The sequence below is a fragment of the Tympanuchus pallidicinctus genome, unplaced genomic scaffold (assembly GCF_026119805.1).
Source record: "Tympanuchus pallidicinctus isolate F22 unplaced genomic scaffold, pur_lepc_1.0 scaffold30, whole genome shotgun sequence".
Classification (NCBI taxonomy): Eukaryota; Metazoa; Chordata; class Aves; order Galliformes; family Phasianidae; genus Tympanuchus; species Tympanuchus pallidicinctus.
The window spans coordinates 5051763-5071435 of NW_026294748.1; the positions used below are offsets into that span (position 1 = coordinate 5051763).

At 45.5% G+C, this 19673-nt stretch overlaps 1 protein-coding gene across 6 annotated transcripts in view; it reads left to right on the forward strand.

Moving 5' to 3' along the window:
• The window catches only part of ARHGAP32 (Rho GTPase activating protein 32), a 175606-nt gene that overhangs the window by 84615 nt on the left and 71318 nt on the right, over window positions 1-19673 (forward strand). The window lies entirely within an intron of this gene.

A 19673-nucleotide genomic window follows, 5' to 3' on the forward strand; every position in this document is an offset into this window, starting at 1 on the left:
TTGGCAGTCATGAGCAGCTTCAGGCTGTAATGTCTTCATTTATTCCACTCATTTACAGAGGAAAAAAATATTTATTTTAGAAAACGAAACATTAAATGGCAATTCCCCTGCTCATCTCATTCCTATTTAGAAGATGGAAATGTGTAGTAAAAACCACAAAACCTGCCCTGGATTTTGCTGTGTACTGGTGCTATGGAAGACAATTTTGCTGGATTTGGCTTCGTATTCACAAGAAATGTGAGTGTTTATGACATGGATACCCATATTGTATGCTATGTGGTGCTCTGTTTTAGCCCATCATACATCTGTGGATGCTGTTGTTCTCCCCTGAGCTGTTAGCCTTATTCTGACCTGCTGTGTTCTGCTATGGAGCAAGGCCTCCCATCCCTCTGCTCCCTGTGGTTTCCCTGCTGCTCCTTCTGAGATGTTGCAAGAGCTCTACTTAAGGACATGGATATACAAAAACAACTCTGTTCACAGTGTATATGGAAGCTGCTTCTATTAACTAAATAATTCCACCCTCAAATCCCTGAATATTGACATTACCACTTGCTTTACGGTCATCGCCTGCCTTGTTGGTGACCCATCATTGATGGATGGGATTCGCATATGTTGTGTCCACCAGTGCAGATGAGATTCTCCCCATTAATTCAGCTGAACAGGCTGTTTGTGATCTGTTTGTTTTTTGTTTTTTTTTTTTTTTTCCTTTCAGCCTTTGGATATTTAAGGTTTTCTTAGCACAATTTGGCTCTCCCTTGCATTTAATGCTGCAAAGATAGCAGACTTGTTTGTAGGTTCTCAGTCTTTACTGGTGCATAGCAGCTGCTTGATGACATGAGTACATCTCAGAAGTGACTGCAATAAGCCCAGCTGTTAACTTTGGCATTGACCTCCTGCTGTTTGCCACCATCATAAATCGTCCTTAGCAGCATGTCACAGGAAGGTGTAAAAATTGCTTTAATTAGTAACTGGAACATAGTTGTGTTGGAAAATTTTTCTTCTCTGAGGTTTAATGACCTGAAAAATACAGAGAGATGTATTATATGTATAATTAAAGTATATTAAAATTTAAGAAGAATCCACGTGCTCCAGAAGAGTAATTTCTATTTCACCAGCATTTCGGGGATCAGGACAGGATTAGAGCTGTCTGTTTTTATACTCAGTAGGCTGTACTGTGAACAGGAGCTATGTTAAAATACAGCTAATATTGTACTCACAGGTCTGCAGGAAGTCTGAGGTGGTGTGATTTGATACACAGAGCCTTTGTGTTGTATGGTCCCTGAGATTGATGGAAGCAGAGGTGTGTTTTTGTCCTCCAATGGAGGTCTGTCATGCCACAGATGTATTAGCTGTTGCACCAAGCATCATTTTAGGAGCTTTACATTTTGTGCCTACTGTACTTATTTATGAAAAGGGGAGTTTGTTTAGTTTGTGTGCCAGATTTGATGGCAGGGTTGGCATGAAACCATTCATGCGTTAGCTCAGCTCTGCAGTGGTGTGTGTGCACCTTGTGTACCTCTGCCCTGCATTACGACCTCCTTCATTCATTTCCTGGTGAAGACATACAGACAGGTAGGACATGACCCAATCTGCTGAATACCTACACCCAGCTGCAGGTTTCTTGCTGGTTAAGGTGCATTCACGTGAGCAGAGCAGACATGCTCTGTCTGTGTTCCAGATGTGCTCTGTATCCTGTAGAAAGCATTTACTGCTGCTGGTAGCATGGTCTGGGCTCCAGGTAGTTCTCATCTTGAAAACTGAAGAGTGCTTTCCCATCTGCCTCACTCTGGTATAACCTCACACACTCAAAGATGTGAGTGTGGTGAAGTCAAGATCAGTGCTTGAGAAGAATCTTGTCACTGCACTGATGCTTGGATGGTCTGTCCTGCAGAGAGGAAGATCTAAGGGATGACGGGGCATTTACAGACTGCACGTAACAATATTTGCTGTTAGAGTGACAGCATTTTGAAGCAGCTTGTGCTATGTGTGTACCAAAGAGGATGCTTCTAGGTCTTGTGAGCTGAGACTCAAGTTTTCTGTTTGTTTTACTTGTGACAGAGACAGATTTGTGCAGAAGATTTTCTGTGAGCCTAATCTTTCCCAGGGGCCTGGGTTCAGACAGGCGTTCCATTTTAAAAGGCTAAGCACACACACAGGCACACATTCTCACCCACGCATACTATTAAGATGTCTAGAAGGCATTTAAACATGTTTGTAGACGTTGGTAGTTGTGTTATTTTATCCCTTGCCTGGTGTGTCTGCAGCAGTGAAGGTTCTGTTCCCTCCTGGGCAGCCGGACTGAAAAGCTCTCTGGTCTCCATTGAGGATTCTGAGGATATTAATTACTCATTTCCTCTGACTGCTTGTTTCTGGCTATTGTGACAGCCAAACGTGCACATTCAGGTTGCTCCATTCAGGTTGCTCTTCTGGTAAAGCAGGATATAATCCTAACAAAATGGGGGTGCTGCTGTTGTAGTTCGCATTGAAGCAGCTCAGCAGTGTGCTCATCGTTTGGGTTGGTTTGTGGGTGATGGGTTGGCATCTTGTGTTGCCATTGGTTGGTTTGTTGGTTTTGGTGTTTTTTGATGGAATCTATGAAGGAAGAAGCACGTGATGCTCACATGCTTCTCCAAGACCCGCTCTCTATTGAAAGTACCACAACAAACTTTGATCCTAATAACTGTTTTTTTTCCTTCTTTCCATCTGTCTACCATAGGAATTAAAGAACCATTAGTCAAAGCTAGATGACTTGCTGTAGGATGTGTTTTTAAGGTATGAGACTTCTTACAGCCACCTGATATATATATTTTTTTTCAAATATTTTGCTTCCCATAAGGAGCTTTTATGGGGAGCTTGCTTAGGTCTGCTGCTCAGAGTCCCATTGGGTGCTCTTCTGGATGGCTGGGGATTGATTTGTGGGTTGCAGTCAGTGCTAACACCTCTCACTATACAGTGAGCTTTTGGCATTGCCACACTCAGAATTATGTCAGTAATAATTCAGAGGAAATAGTATTTCTTAATAAATACCAGCAAACCTGGTATTGTAGCAGCTTGGAAATAAAAATAAGTAGTGCCATATACTTTATGTATGTTCAGGATCCATGAACCTGCCTGGAAGTTAATTCTGTTCTATTGGAAGAATGATGAAGCTTATAAATATGGCTGTAAAACAAATTGCCTTCTAGAAAATCTCACTTCTTGTGTAGGTGATCTGATCCAGAGTTGCCAATCTGTGTTTGGATACCAATGAAAATGTTCATGAGTGCCCTTGAAATCCAGTGCAGCTGTGTAAGTGATTTTTATGGTGCTTGAGCATTTATTGCAAATAGGACATGTCAGAAAAGTTGGTCTTTAAAGTGATTTTGGACCAAGTTCCCATTCACCACCTTGAAGTAGTTGGAAAAAAAAAAGCAGAAACAACTTTTAACTGTGAGTCCAGGACTCTACTCTTAAAAGCTGGTAAATGATTTAGGAATTCTGTCTGTAGTGAATCCTGCAGTAATTATAGGTGCAGCAGTGCTGGGTCAAGGCAGGGAAGCCATTGGGAGCTGGAGCCTTGTGTTGTGAAGGGTTTGCATGGAAGAAAGGAGTGAGTGGCACCAGGACAAGGTGCTGCCTGCTGGGTGGGGGAAACTCGTGCTTATGCTTGAGAAGCATCAGATTGAGAGTCTCCTTCCATGCACCATCTTCTCTTGTGGCTCAAGGTTTGTTTCAGTGCCTTAACGTTTGTTTTCTAGCTCAATAGAACTTAGATAGGGGTTGGAAACTCTTCTTGAAGAAGGGAGCTCTTAGCCTGGTGTGCGTGTTTTGAATTATTAACGCATTTTAGCAGTACCACTAGAGCTGTGTTGTGCACTTTGGATGCACCCCAAGCTCTGCTGCTTTTTATTTCCCCTGGTGCATGGCTCTGCATTTCTTCAAACTCTGGTAAGCCTCCCTTTATCCGTCGCTTTCTGGCTACTTTAAACTCAGTAGAGCTTAAACAAAGGGAGAAGATCTTTTTAGAGCTGGAAATTTGGGGAATTTAGAGCCGGGAATTTTGTCTACGTGATTTCTTCTTCCTTAGAGAAAGGGAAGCTGGCATAAATAAGTTAAATAGAAACCTCTTAAGAGTAAACTTGGAATTAAAAGCAGGTCTCATTGCTCCATTCTTTTTTAACAAGATAAAGCTGCATCTCTCCCTTACCTTACGGTGCTTCGTCCTCCATTGCCTGCTGTGCTGCTGTGAGCTCTCCATGAGAAGAGAGATATTTTTAAGATTAATTACCCATAATTACTATTCAGGCCCAGAGGGACAAAAAAATGATAGTAGCTTGCAATTGCAGCTGATTTTTGAAGCCTGCTAATTAGGAATTTACCTAATTACATCCCAAACTTTGCCACCTTTGGTTGTGATCTCATCAGAAGTCAGGTCAAGCAGTGCTGGGCTGGAACAGTACTTGAACTGTGAAGTTCTTGTCTTGACTCTGACCTCAGTAATTTCAGTAAGTGCTGGTCTTCTAACTTATTTCTTATGTAGCAAACGGAGCTGTGCTGCCATTTGTAAGGAAGAGACCAGCACGACCTTCCCAGCACTGCTTCCTTGTTGGGTCTTAAACAAAATCAAATTTTATATCTGCCTTTAAAAGTCTTGACCAACAAACAATAATGCAGGGTAGGTGATAAAAGCATTTGTGCTCACGAGATTTATTCTCTCCTTTGTTACCCTGTGATTAAAGCTGTGCTGCTTGGAGGCTCTTCCCAGCTGCTGGGATATTCCATGGTCTGCTATCAGTCCACACAGACTAACCAAAGGTGCACTTTGAGGTCTCTTCACTCTTACTTAATAAATATTCTGCTTCATTTCCCCTCTAAAAGCTTTTTGTGAGGCTGTTTTTCTGGGTCAGCTTGTGTAGCATTTTTGTGTGATGTTCTTCTTCCTACCTGCTTTGGCTTGGGTGCAGTGTAAGATGCAGATGAAACAATTCCCCCACACACTGACATTCGAATTATGTTAAAATAGGTGTTCCTTTTCTTGCTTTCTCTCTTCCCTTTCCCCTGAGTCTGTTGTGTCTTAACTTTCTCAATCCATCTGTCATCTCTTTGGTTGCTTAGGAATAGCTGAGCAGTGGAGCTCTGAGCCGGCTATAAGAGGAATTTCAGTGGTGCTGTCAGAGATTGTTAAACTTCTCTAATTGAACGAAAGCCTTCGGTGAGGTCATTTTCTCTGCCCTCTGTTTGTGTGGGGTGTTTTAGATTAAAAACCAAACCCAAATAAATTATCTGTTTGGTTTTCAAGAGTCAAGTGTTGCTTTCCTCTCGTGGAACTTCTCATGCCTTCCTAATGTCATGAAGGTGAAGAATTTGGGTCATTCATCAGCTCTCCTTCAGGCAGCCCAGGAAGTAATGTTTCAATTTTCTGTTATGGTTTCAAGCAAACCAGGGAGAGAGGGAAGATTTCCATTTTTAACAAAGAATTATCCATGCGCTGTCGTAACTCTTTGTGTACCAAATGGATTAATTTTTAATTTTCCCTTTCAAAATCACTTTAGGTATGGACAGTGTACTGTACTTTTTGCTAAGATAAAGTGTGCATTTGTCTTGCAAATTGCTGTGATCGAATTAAGGCTTAAACAACCACTGCAAAACAAACTGTACCTTTAGCCCCCCGGCTCTGTGCTCAGTCTGTGTTAACACGAAGATGCATTCGGTGGTCAGTGTTTTCAGACCAACCTTCATGAAAAACCAGGGGATGGAAGCATAGTAAATGCCAAATGCACTGCGTTTCACGCAGCCTCATTTGTAAAGATGAGTGGCTGTTGATCTTTCCCACTTCTGGGGTCATGGGAGGAAATAAAGTTAAGTTTCCCCTCAGCTTTTATCGCTTCCTCCTGCCAAAGAAGGGGAGATTATTTTCCTTCACTTGCTGCTCCTTTAGTCAGCAGGAGGAGTTGGGACTCGGCCAGCTAATAAAGAATGCTTTTCCTGGGGAAGGAGTTCTCAGATGTGGTTGTAGTAACACTGATTTTTCCCCCCTTGCTGCTTTTCTGTCTCAAGCCTGGTCCTGCAGGTTCTGGCTTGGAAAGATGTGTGCACGTGATGTGCAAAACTTGTTGGCTTTTGCCTGCAGTCTGCTTCTGAAGCTTTTAGTGCAGTTCTGATGGTGGCTTATTACCCACAGAACCCTGCCACGTTTATTCATCTTCTTGCATAAGGCCATGGATTGCAGTGGGAGGATGTGCTTGTGCAAACTGGGCTTCTTTATTCATTGATTGCTGCCGCTGTATAAGTGTGAAAGAAGTGATATTACACAGCACAGCTCTTGATTTGGTCTCTGTGTTTAAAAACAGTGTGATTGCCTCTGTTTGAGTGGCTCAGAGGTGAGAAATCACAGAATAAACCTATCTACGCTCTGAGGAAGGTGAAGGAATCCTTAGGAGCTGTGATGGTGAGGAAGGATCGATGGTGGGATGAGGCAAATTGAGCTCTGATGGCACAGTGCTCTCCATGCCATCACAGAGGTGGTTTGGGGGCTGTGCTCTGTGGTTCCCTCTCCTCCCCTGGAACTCCTGAGGACATTTCAGGTGTATGAGGTGTTCTTTCTGGTGCCTTTGGCTTTTATCAATGGGGGAAAATGTTAATATTGATTTAGTGAGGGAGGAAACAGAAAAAGCGAGTGAGCAAGAGCCTGATAGCCTGCAGTGACAAGGCTGTATCAATTCCCAGTTCTCTCAGAGGACTAACGTGCTTGTTTTTAGCAAATGGAGAAGGTGACTCTGAGTAAAACTGTCACTGACCTCCCACAGAACTTAATGGATTCTGGAGCTCAGAGCAGGAGGGGCAGTCATAACTAACTCTGTGATTTTAATGCACTTTCCTGGAAAGTCAGCAGTTTTATGAAATGCCACCTGCAGGAAGAGAAAAAGTATATGTGCCTTGTGTAGCTGTAATAAATAAATGTACTTCTTTTTAATGTTTTCTTTTTACTATAAGTGAAGGCATTTCTCAATAAGCTGAAATAATAACATACTACAGGTTCCAGTTGGTTTCTACACTTAACTCATGTTGGCAGCGTGTAAAGTGAGCCTGTTTAGAAATGATGGCTGAGAACTGTAAAGCAGCCCAGATCCTGGCTCGTGCAGCATCCTGGCCCATGCAGTGGCTGCTCAGGGTGGCTGGGAGGGCACCTCTGTGTGCTGGGGGAGGTGGCAGTGACCACAGCAAGGGGCTGTGCTCTGCAGGGGAAGAAAGGGCGCTTTGTGTTGGGGTAAAGTCACTTTTTCTTCTAAACAAATAAATAAATAGGCAACTCCTTTAATTTGAGAGGCTTTTTGTTTCTCCCCAAGCCCGTCCCTCTGGCAGAACCATCCCCATTGTCCCAGCACTGTAAATACTCCCCTAGTTGTCCCAGCCTTACATTTGCGGCTGAATGGGGAAGATAATTTCCTCGTGCTTTCCAAATCATGGCCTGAGCCCTGCTATACTTTGTAGTGCAATGCCATCTAGTGTGCACAGGGATGCAGGCTTCTCTGGCTCTGGAAATTCAGGACAGCCGTTGTCATCAGCTGCAATGAACTTGGAGTGCCACGAGCAGCCATTTGTGCAAAATCTCATTTTCACAATTGTTTGGTGGTGTTGGAGCGAGGTGAGGGTTGTGGGTGGGGAAGGACAGGAGAAACGGTGATGATTTGCCCATCATAGAATCATACGATGGCCTGAGGATGTGTTTTTTCTTGGCATATGCTGATTTTGTGTCCTTTATATGCTTCTTGATTGGGCTTTAGAACACATCCAAGGTTTTTCATCCAGTTTGCTCTTAGCACTGTTACCACTTGTGAAATGTGGGTATGAATCCCTGCTTGAGTTCAGATCCCGCACCCTACCAGCCTGGGAGCATTGGGACCTGACCTGGCAGTTCTTTGGACCTGCTGGTGAATAGGTGTGGTGCAGGAGAAACAAGCCTTTGTGTTCCCCAACAAGTGTTCAGCAAGAGAGGTCTTCTTGCAGGCGCTTCCTTTCCAGCACCAGTTTTGGTATCTCTGTGTGATGCCCAAAATGTTTAATTCTAGATACTGCCAGGAGGATCAGTGCCTCCCCAGGTGATGACTAAACTTCAGTGCAGCGCAGGCTGCCAGAGAGGATTAATTTCTGAGTAATCCCGTTTTGCTTTCAATTAATTGTGAAATCAGACTTTAATAGGGTGTGAAATGGAAACAGAGAGGTAACACCAGATGCCTTCATTTGCATGTGTTAATCAACACAGACCCAAAACAACAGCAACAAAAACTGGAGCCCTTCACAATGTTGGGAACGCTTCATGTTTGACCACGAACTTCCAAAAATGTGCTTTTTGGTGATTGAGTGGAAGGTCAGGAGCACTTTTTAAACATGTACCAAAGATGGCAGCGTCCTATCAGAGTCCCTGTGCTTCCAAAATGCCAAGTGTGGTGATGGAAACCCATCATTACATTGAATTGGTTTTGCTTTGAATGGTAACGTGGAAAATATTTACTTTTCCCTTTTTGAGCACAGCCTGTGGTGTAACCAATATCGCAGCAGAGTGGGCATGGGAGCTCGGTGTATCAGAGTGCCTCTGTCCAAGTGCCTGCTGTTATTATAGTCACCAGGGGGAATTAAGGAGTGACTAAAGGTGGTTTCCTTTGGAGAAAGACCGGGTTTTGCTTTTTGGTTGGCCTCCCAGTTTTAAGGGAACTCGTGTTGGAGTTTTTGCCCTTTCTGGTGCCAGGCAGAGGCTCTCTCTGTGATGGAATGCTTTGCTGGTTGTAGGTGCCCAGTGAGAGGGGAAAAGTGGCTTTCCCAGAAGCCGCGTATCTGCTAGCAAAAGCACGTGTTAACCTGTTCCCAAATTCCTTTCCTGCCCTTTGCAGGAGATAGCCATTTCAGGATCTGGTTTGCCATAGATCCTCCTTACTGCCCCATCCTGTAACCTCTGTGCTGGTGGCAGACCAGCCTGCACATCACTGGGGCACCACTTCTGTGTCAGCAATCACTTTTTGGTCTATCAGAGAGGAGTGAGGGGGGAGCTGGGAGTCACCCTTCGGATGGGTAAAGGGCAGCTGGAAGGCTGCTGATTACCCAGCTTTGCACAGAGTGAGGCTGCTGGAGAGGTGGCTTCAGCTGTAGCACTGAAAGGCACCAACTTCCTTCATTTCCTGCTGTGTGTTTTCTTGGTGCACCACAGTGCTGTGTGTTTAGGTGTATGAGAAGCAATCTTGTCAGTTCTGCAAGCTTGTTGTGCTTGAAAACACAGCAGCCAGGAGCAGCTTCTGGTAAACTTCACAGTGAAGTGGTCATATTTCCAAATAGTGTATGGGCAGGTGGGCATGTAAAATGAGTTAATATTTATTGCAACTGCAGGCAGCACAGGAGGAAAACTGGGAGAGCTGCACCCAGGGAGCAGTAGAAGGATCAGGGCTGGAGTGAGAGAGTTCCCTGTCATCTTCCTGCATGCACTTCACTTATTGGAGACATAATGAGAAAAGTGTGCAGGAAGAGAGTTTGTTTATCATCTATCCATCACTCTGCAGTATTGCACTTAGAATACAAACTTCTGGGAAATTCCTGCAGTACTGTGTTAATGGAACGAGCCCCTGCGTTAACACTGCTGGATGCCTGTGTGACAATTTGCTGTCAGTTCTGTGCCAGCCCACCTCTGTAGCTGCCTGCATTCCCAGCACAGCAGCTGATGTGCTCAGCTCAGCTCCTGTTGGCTCCTGGAAGCAATCATGGTGACCTGCCTGCTTCTGTGGGCTGGGCTGCAGAGGTCAGCCAGGATCTGGCCAGGTCTCCAGTCAGACCTTGAAGTAAGAGCATGAAGTTGTGCTGAGGAACTGCCAGATTTCTGTTTTAATCAGGGAGTTCCAAAGTACTGGTATGTAAGGAGGGAGCTGACTGTGCTCCTTCCTGCAATGGTGAAAGAAATGCCAGGTAAAGGCAGAGTGGCTTTCATAAGAACTGCATGCATGATCAGTGCTGCTCTGTGGCTGCACCTCCGTGTCCTGTTTGCTAGCAGGATTGCTTTGAAAGTGCAGTGCTGCATGGTATGGTGGTGGTGCTTTGGATGCTGATGTGACCACACACACTGAACAGGGAGCCCCAAATTTTAGGCTCAAAGGACTGCTCTCCTTATCAGGTGCTGATTGATGAAATCCTGTTGGTGTTGGTCGCAGTGCAGACCCCTCAGACAAGAGAATGCTTCTAGCTGTTAGCTGAATAGGAGAGATTGTGACAGCAAACTTTTCATCGTTGGAATACTTGTTTCCTTTAGAGAATACATGTAGCAAACAGAGCCCCGTTGTGCTGGGACACACATCCTGCTTGGATCTGGGCTTGCCCAGCACCAGGGACTTGAGAGGGATTTAATGCAGCTTCAGCTCCGCGCATTTTGATACCAAAGCAAAGGGAAGAGGGACGAGGAATCGGCGTGCCTTAAACTGTGCTGTGTTTCAGGCATGTGATGGCAGTTTGCTGTCATTTTTTTTTTTTTTCCTTCTGAGCCGTAGCAGCAGACTTCTGTGCTGCGCCTGAACACAATCCCTGCATGCATTCCCTCCCTCTCTGTTTCTCTTGGCTCTTGTTAAACTCCACGGCTTGTCTTGTGGGACCTTTCCAATGAGACAGCGAGCGGGAGAGAAAGGAACACCACTGACTTCTCTGCAGTGCAAATTGAGCATGAAATGGGCAGTGTGGATACGGCTAACGGGGCTATGGAGGCAGACCTTAAATGCTATTCATAGGCACGTTCATCTGAAGGAGCAGCAGCACCAGGAAGAGAGAAGGAGGAAGCCAAACTGGGGAGTTTAATGGGATTTTGCTGTCCTGGAGCTCTCGCCGTGCAGAGCCGATGCCTGGAAGGTTTTTTCAATTAGCTGCTGGGAAACTGAGGAGAGACCTGGAACTGCTAGGCCTTGGCTAGGGGAAGAAATATCCATGGAAAGAATAGATCATTGTAGCAGGGGTAAGTAGTACGCAGCCTTTCAGTCATCTCTGTGCTTGATATAAGATCCTTTTTGTTTGCTGACGCTGTGTAATAACAATGCTAAAATAAAAGCGGCTGAAAGAGAAAGCCTTAAGGATGGCACTGAATGTTAATGTGGCAATAAAGAACGAATGGAATGAGCTTAATGGGCAGTGATTTCTTTGCACAATGAGCAGATGTAGTTTGCAGGGGCTGTCTTATGCTGGAGATGTTAAAGATGAGCATCATGCCAGCTGTGGCACTGCTTGCAGAGGTTAACCCATGGCCTTTTGCAAGGCTCTGTGCTGAGAGGAGTGTTGATGAGGGAGGAGAAAATAGCTGGGAATGGGGCTGGGACAGCCCAGCACTGGGTTCTTACCTGTGCAGAAGTGAATGGCTGCTCTGATGTATTTATATTAACTTCAGAGACTCTCACACTAATTAGAGAAATGAGGGGCAGTGAATGAAGGACTGTGCTGCATGTTTTGGTGCTGGATGTGCTCCGAACTGCTGCTAACAGTGCTCAGAATGCTCCCTTTGTGATTTAAAAATTAAAATACTTAATAATGTATTTCCTTCCCATTGATCCTTCATGATGCTGCTTTAAAAAAAAAAAATCTTCAGATAATAAAGCTGCATCTTTTGCTTAAGAGGATGCACTTTTATGAACTTATAGCTGCACGAAGAATCCTATAAGCATCTGTATGTGTTTCTGTTTGACAGTGAGGTGGAGCTGTGTGGGACACAGATGTGGGTGAATCTTTAACCAGGTGCAGGGACACGTAGTGATGTTGATGGCAAGCACAGAAGAATTTACAGCAGGGAGTTTATTGTAGAATGGTATGTTTTATTTTTCTCATTCATAGCCACAGAACTGGACAGGATCAGTATTTGCCTCCTGGATTTTCCATATGCTCACCACAGGCAGTTCAGTGCTGTCCCAAACTCCGCATAGGCAGTGCACATCAGCATGCAGCATGCATGAGGCCCTTGTGAAATAATGGTGAGAGGTACCCTGGCACCTTCCTTGGGAAAGCTCAAGTCTCTGTAAGCACTTGAGATATGTTGTAACACCTCCCGTTGTGCTGAATCAGCTCTCCATGTCTTTTGTGCTGGAGAATTGCGACTTGAAGCCCTTCCTGTTTCCTGCCTATCTGCTCCCTGCTTTGCACGTGGCCCAATGAGCCTCTTATTGCATGCACATTTGCATATGTGGATGAGGGCATCTCTTTATGTAGGATTATTTTCTGCTTGTGGTGTCAGGCTGAGTGACACCTCTCATATGAGCTTGTGGTTAGCATGACACATGAATAGCTGTTGATAAAGTTATCTGTGTCACTGTAACATGAGCTGCAGAGCTGCCGTAAGTCGAAGAAGCTGAAGGTTGCTGCTTTATTCCTGTATTGCAGAGCAGGACAAGGAGGCTGATGTGGATATTCTGCTTTCAGAATGCTTTGCTCTTTGCATGGCACTGCCTCTTGTGTGCAGAGTTCAGGAACAGAGAGAGTTAAATGAATTATTTGGAATCTATCTAGTTGACTTGTGCAGGTTTCTTTCTCCTGCTGATTCCTTCCAGCACACGGCTGTGTGTAGTTGTGGCTTTTGCTTCTTTCCTTCTTTCTTTCTTTGTTGTGTTTCACACTCTGCAAGCTGTGAATTGCCAGGAAACAGCTCCATGTGCTCTGGAGTTCTGGGGGATGAACTCCCAACGATGTGCAGCTGCAGACCTCAGAAGTTCAGAGAGAGGAGGGATTGGCAGCACTATGCCTGGTGCAGGGTATGATGTGCTCTGGTCCGACCTGTGCTCAAACTCCTTTACATCAAAACCAACCCAACCCTCTCTGCCTGTTGCTGGAGGTGTCTGTGCCAGTGTTTGCATTGACATTTTACCAGCAGTGTAGCATGAGTGGGATCCTATGCCCTTAGTCATTTAAAGCATCCTTGCAAATGCTTTTAATGATGGAAATGTTTTGTTTGTGTGATACGTTGTTTTATGGAAAATGAATTTGGAAGAGGTGACTTGTGTACCTCAGGACTATTTTCATTTCCTCCTGGCCACGTTGCCCTTCTTGCTTGTTCCCCTCACCCTGTGTCCCCTCCCCAGTGTCTGTGCAGTGAGCCATGTGGGGCTGCAGAGCAGCATTGGCCAGTGGTGCTCAGGCAGGTGTTGGTGCTCAGCATGGGCAGCGTGCTGCTCTGCCTGTCGGAGCTGCATGCTCCGTGCTCTCTGAGCAACAAAACAAGCATTTAATCAACAGCATGCCATAATAGAGGCTCTGTATTTACTGGAACCAGATGCATGTGTATCTCTGAGGCTTTACTCTATGAGCTGCTCTTGCCATAGCTATTTTGATTTCCATCATAGATGCGTTAGCTTTTCCCCTTGTGTTCTATCCCATGGTCTGTCTCTTGGTGGAGCTGATGGAGTCAGCATCAGATTCCATTAATTTACCCTCTGGTGCTTAAGAGTACACTGTGTTTATCCCAGGGCTGCTGTAACCAGGAGCCTGCTTGGCACAGCACTGAGCAGCACCTAGCGGGCTCTGCTGAGCGTGGCTTTGCAGAAGGAGCAGGAGTGCCTGCACCCATCTGTATTCTCTGATACATTCTGGCAGTGATGCACCAGCTGTGGCCACAGCTCCTGGATCCAGAACTTGGCTTGTGGCTGCCATGTGGAACTCAGTGCCCCGCTGGATGCCTGGCAGAGCACAACCACCCCACACCCACGGCAAGCTCTGGTCTTAGTGTCGTGTTTCATGCTGTCTTCTGAAACCTCAGGCACTGGAAGTAGCTCCCCCACAAGAAAGAGAGGAGAAAATGAGATCATCATGGAAGCTAAAAAGTGCACATCTACTTAGGAAAGAAATCTGTAAAGCAATCTGGTGGCAGTCCTGTATTTTTCCCATCTCTTCTGCAATTTCATATGGACCTCAATCATATTTTAGCATCTCTGCATTGGTAGGAAGGATGGTTGGTGTTCCCCAGGGTCTGTGCTGGGTCTGGAGTTGTTCAACGTCTTTATAGTGATCTGGACAAAGGGATGGAGTGCACCCTCAGTGTGTTTGCTGGTGTTACAAAGCTGGGAGGGGTGGCTGATGCACCATAAAGCTGTGCTGCACTTCTCTGCAGGCAGCTGCATGGAGCAGGCTGTTAGTTTGTTTTTAATAACAGCAGATGCTTTAATTTCATGAAAACATTCTCTTTTCAGACCCTAAGAAGTTGTTTCTGCCTAATGGAATCCCTAATGGTTGCATCTAAGAAGTTTTTATGAATATTTTATAGGTTATGAAGATCGACCTTCTTACACATTTGGAGGAAATAAACAGGGGAGACCACATGAGAAAACACTTGCAACTCGATACAGGAAAATCTGGGCAAAGTAATTCTGATACAGCTCTGTGGGACTGTGTGTCTCAACAAGCTTAGGCATCAAATATATTTGGCTTAAGAATTAAAACAACAAACTCTGGCAGCATAGAATTAAGCTGCCTGCATTGGCAGCTGAACCTTGGATCAGGGACTTAGGGTGAAGTCTTTTGAAGTCGTGCATTTCTAACTGCAGTCAGAGTTGAAATCCATCAAGGTTAGGCTTGAATTCTTCTTCACAGAACTACAAACTGGATCCTGCTGTGCTTTGTGTCTGAGAGCAGCATTACAGCAGCAGGCATGGATGACACCACCTCTCCAGAACCATGTGGAAGTGGCCAGGAATTGCCTTCCATCGCTCTTGCTGTGAGCAACAGGCTCAGGACAAGTTTTTTTCCCCCTGTTTTCACATTTACTTTCTATTACTGGCATAGTGCTTTAGTATTTCTTAATCTGACTTATTCTTTTTGTCTAACACATTACCTGTGATATTCAGGGTTGAATGTCTTGCACCGATCCTTAAAAAGAACTTAAAAACATGGAGACTGAGGCTGCTGTGTTTGCAGAGGAGTCTCTGCTGGCATGTACACGAGTGCTACATCCCCTGTGCTGTGGACTGCTGCAGCTTTGCAAATCCTTTCTGACAAGGCGTGCTTCTGGATGTGCATACACACAAGCACCCAGTGAGCCACGTGCAGTAACCCAAGGTGGTTACATCACCAAGAAAACAAATTCTTCATTCTCAGCTAGAGCAACATAATGCAAATCAACACCCGTCAGCCTGATGCTGATAACTTCAGTCAGTGCTAAAAGCAGTTGTTGAATTTCTGGAGCTGGCTGCTGCTGGCACGTAGGCGCCGTGCTTTCTGACTGCCATCTATTGGGGCTGTTCTCTGCTCTGCCTGAGCAAATGCAGCTTCCTGCTCTAAAGGCACAACATGAGCAGAAATCTGTGAGCAGCGGTGTGCAAACAGCCTGGGTGACCTTTCTCCAGCATTACGTACTGGAGTCAGCCTCTGAGGTGCCAAATCCAGAGCTGATTACTTCTCAGGAGATGCTGCTCTTTGCTGCCTTACAGGGATGCTATTTGCTCACCACCTGCAATGGCTGCTTAGGTGGGTGGAGAAGCTCCGTGTGCATGGATCCCTGCATCCTTTCCTCTGCCTTTAAAGTCCTCCTCCCCAGCAGTTTTGATTTGTGGAGAAGCTGAAGGGATTCAGTCTCTCAGATGGACAGAACTGCACAGCATGCAGGCATTGCCTCTGGGAGCTTATACTGAAAGCAAAATAACAAAATAACCCCAAAAGAAACCTGCTGTGGTGCCCGTAAGGCACACATGGAGCCTTATTCTGACCTCTGGAATGTTTAAAGCAGCTGAGGGTGCTGCTATGGGTGAGCACCTGCCTAAAGCCCTGGCAGGGTTTGTTGCTCCATGCAGTGATGCTCAGCTGAAGGGATGCTGACTGCTGAATAATCATGCTGCTGTAGGAAGGAAGCATCTCTCATGTAATTGGCAAACTTAAAATAGTTCTCTACGTTACTATGGGCAAAACACGCTTCCTGTAACCTTTCAAATTGACTTAATGCTTGTTCTTATTAAAGTTAGGCTTTCTGAGCACACCTGTGAGCTCATGGGAACTTGTTTCTGCAAGGAGGAGAATTTAAGCCAGCGTTTAATTTCACCTTTATCTCTTGTGACCTCCTTGGAACAGTGATGTTTTCTTTTGTACTCTGTGCAGCCCATGTGGAAAAAATAGGCTGTCTCCCTGGGATCCGTTTGCCTCTTTACTGCAGAGGAGCAGCCGAGCTGAATTCCACATACAAACACCAATCTGCATTCCTCAGTGCACCTCAATGCCAATGTTAGCAAACCTCCAGCATTAATCTAGGTGATGTTTATACCCTATCCTATCACACGAGCTTTACAAAACTGACATGAAAACTTGTTGCTTGCCTGCAGTGAGCACACAGCATCCCGTGCACACGAGGTGTGCAGTGAGCAGTGCTGTCACAGCGCTGCCAGCACAGAGCAGTCATCAAGGGCCATGGCAGGAGATGCCTTTCTTTGAGCTCTGTTTGATTTCTGCTGCTCTCAGGTGCCACTTTGGAGATTTCAAAGGGGCTGGTTTTAAAGAGCAGCCAATAAATGGAGCTTCAGATATAGAAATACTTTGTGAATGTTGCTCTCTTGGCTTTACTTTCATCCTCACTTCCGAATATTTGTGCTTGGGTAAAGCTGCTGTGCTGGAAGTTCTGCTCTGGGGCCACAGCTCAGCGCGAAAGGGATAAAGCAGAAGATGGGGAATAGTGTGGGAGTCAAATGAGTACATTTAGCAAGATAAATTCTGGAAAGGGGGAAGAAGACCACAGGTAAACACATTTTGACTGTCAGGGGGGTTAGCTGGAACATGATTCACTGTGCAGAAAGATTTGCCCTTGTAGAATTTCAAATGCAATAAAATAATGACTTTGGATATATATATATAAAGAGGTTTTGAAGGGTCCTCCTTACAGGAGAACCCAAAGCAAGGAACGGATCCAGCAGAGAGAAGGTGAAGTGTGTGATCAGCAGGGTGCTTTGAAGGGCACTGAAGGCGCCGTGCGCTTGGAGGCTGCAGCTGAACAGCTAATAAAAGGTTTTTCTTCTGCACCTCTAAATTTGATGATATGAATGCATCCTCAGGATATTTGGGCCATACAGTTATTTATTTACTCTTGTTAATAGAACAGGGAAATATTTCACTGGAAAATTAACATCAGATTTCTTGCTTTTGACCATCAGACACAGCTTTCATCCAATTCATACTTCCTAAAGCATTGCATAAAGTTGGCATTTGTCCTGTGGTTTTTTCCTCATCTGATTTGCTAAATTGCACAATGATCGTTAATTAACGAGAGGACAGACATCGGGGAGATATTGGAAGCAGTGGTTTAGAAAGCAAAGAAGTGCATTGCTGCTATTGTCAGAACAAATCAGATGTAACAGCGCTTTGGAAACTTAATGAGCTTTTGCTATGGCTGAGTTTGAGCAGCAGAAGTTTCAGCTGCGTGTGCCTGGCTGCTTCAGCCAAGGAATTAACCTTAAATTCCATCTTGGAAAAGCATAAGAAGATGACCAGGTTTCCTTGGAACAATGACACATCCTCTGCCAGGGAGAGCGTCAGCCTTTCCACTGACTTAAGGCTCCTGGCAAAAAACACTTCTTCATCGTTCTGCCATCTCGCTGTTCCTACAGATGTGTGCTGTGTTTGAGTTGAACCCTGTGGAGGCTTTACTCACCCGTGGCCGTGTGGGCAGCTCAGCCCCATTCCTGGCAGCTCACTGACCCCCTCCCTCCTGCAGCACTGCACCCGGTGCTGCTCAGCACAGCTGGATGCCTCCAGCACCCAGTGAGGCTGCACCCAGCCTGATCCCTCCAAGCAAATTGAATTGTAATGTTATGAAGCCTTGCAGTTTTTCTGAGTCTAGAGAGGGCAGTTGTGTGTTCATTTTACGTTTCTAATTATTTTAGTTGGCTGTGAAAGGCATTTTTCACACGATGAGAACATGCGTTTGTGTTGTATCCTGCACAGGTAGGTGCAGTTTGCCCATCGCTGCACAGCAGGTGTTGTGGCAGTAATGGATGCGCTGCATTTCCTGCACGTAGACCCAAAGAAGCGACATGTCAGCAGATGCACCTGCTGCTCAAGCTCTGGGATCCACATGCCATGCAGACAGGATCACAGTAGGGCTGACCCTGTGCAGCTCCAGTCAAACAAATGAGACTCTAAAGCGCCTGCTGCTTTGCTCCAAGCTCAGACCTGCCAGAGTTTGATGCGAGGATTATTCTTGGAGTGAGAGCAGAAGGAGCTTCCAAAGCCACTTTGGAGAGGACAGCTTGAGAGCATTTGTTTTGTTCCTTGCTAACCTCATTCTGCACACACATAGACTTGCGGAGCTACCGTGCTTTTGAGTAAGACTCGTGCGCGTGCCATATCATAACCAGCTTTCCCTCCAGTGTTGTTGTTTATCTCTGCAAGAGGAATGACCAGTAAATCAGTAAATCACTCTGCAGGGGACTCCTGTAATCACTGCCTTAGCTGCTAGCTTACTGGAGATGAGCTGCTTTTTCTCTGGTGGTGAGGAGACCACAGGAACCAGCAGCATTTCTAAGCCCTGTCTGTAAATGTTATCAGTAAAGTGAGGAAGTGCTGCTCTTTCCTGGCAGAACTGTGTACCAACAAGGTATGTAACTTCATTTTGTCTTCCAAGTTACCACTTTGAAATTGTTGCCATTGGAGTGGATGGGTTCAGTGAGATCGTGTTTGCTTCTAGGACTGGTTTCCTGTTCTTGGAAATCTCTGCTGCTGTTTGGTCTGTTTTCATTACTCATTGCTGGGCAGTTGTTGGTTGCATTCAGTACCACTGCAGCTCTTTTTGGTCAGTGGCATGCAGTGATTTAATGTCATGTAATGCAGGAGGAGGAGGAGAAATTCCACACCTGCTCCAGGGTTTGGTATGTCAGTATGTGCAGAGCAGAGACCCACAGGCTTGTCTTTAGCCACATAAACCAGAGCAGACCTAACGCACTTGTACTCTGTAGGGTGTTTTGTTTGGAAGATATATTGATCTCAGTTGCCTTGGAGCAGTATTAATGGATATCTATTAACAAAGCAAAACAAAAGTTAGACACTGCTGCACTGCTCGTGGGCCCTCTCAGGAGTTGCTTCAACCTCTGCTTTAACACACATAGACCAGGAGTTTGTCTAAGGGGACACTGAGAAGCCCTAAAATGAAAGCAAGCTACGTGGGTGTGAAGGCAGTGAGTATAAATCAGCAGCTTAATCCTCAGGTAGCTCTGCTCTTTCAAATGAAAAGCGATCTCAGTTTGCTGTAACTCAGCCCTCCTACACACAGGGACTTCACGCCTACAGATGATTCACTTTCTATTTCTGGAGAGGTCGTGTACAGACTTGGCTCGACATGAATCCCAATGGGTGCATGTTACAGTGTGTGTGAGAGGAAAGGTGATGCAATTCCACCTTTGTCTTAACGGAACTGTGACTTTTCCTACCCTGTCTCACATTGTACAGAACTGGGTCTTGTGCATGTCAGGGGGCTGCTTCAGGTGTGTGCTGTGACTTCGTGGCTGGGCTGCTGGCTGTCCTGTCCACAGAGCTGCAGGGATGTGCTGTAAGGAGGCAGGGCCTGGAATTCCATCGTGGGCAGATGGAGTGGGTGCACGGACCCTAAATAAGCACAGGGCACGTTAAGGGATGGAAACTTTTCTTCTTGAGTAGGAAACCTGCTTTTGATTGACCTGTAGCTCCATGGAACCTGACAGACATGGAAAATATTGCCATTGGCTTTC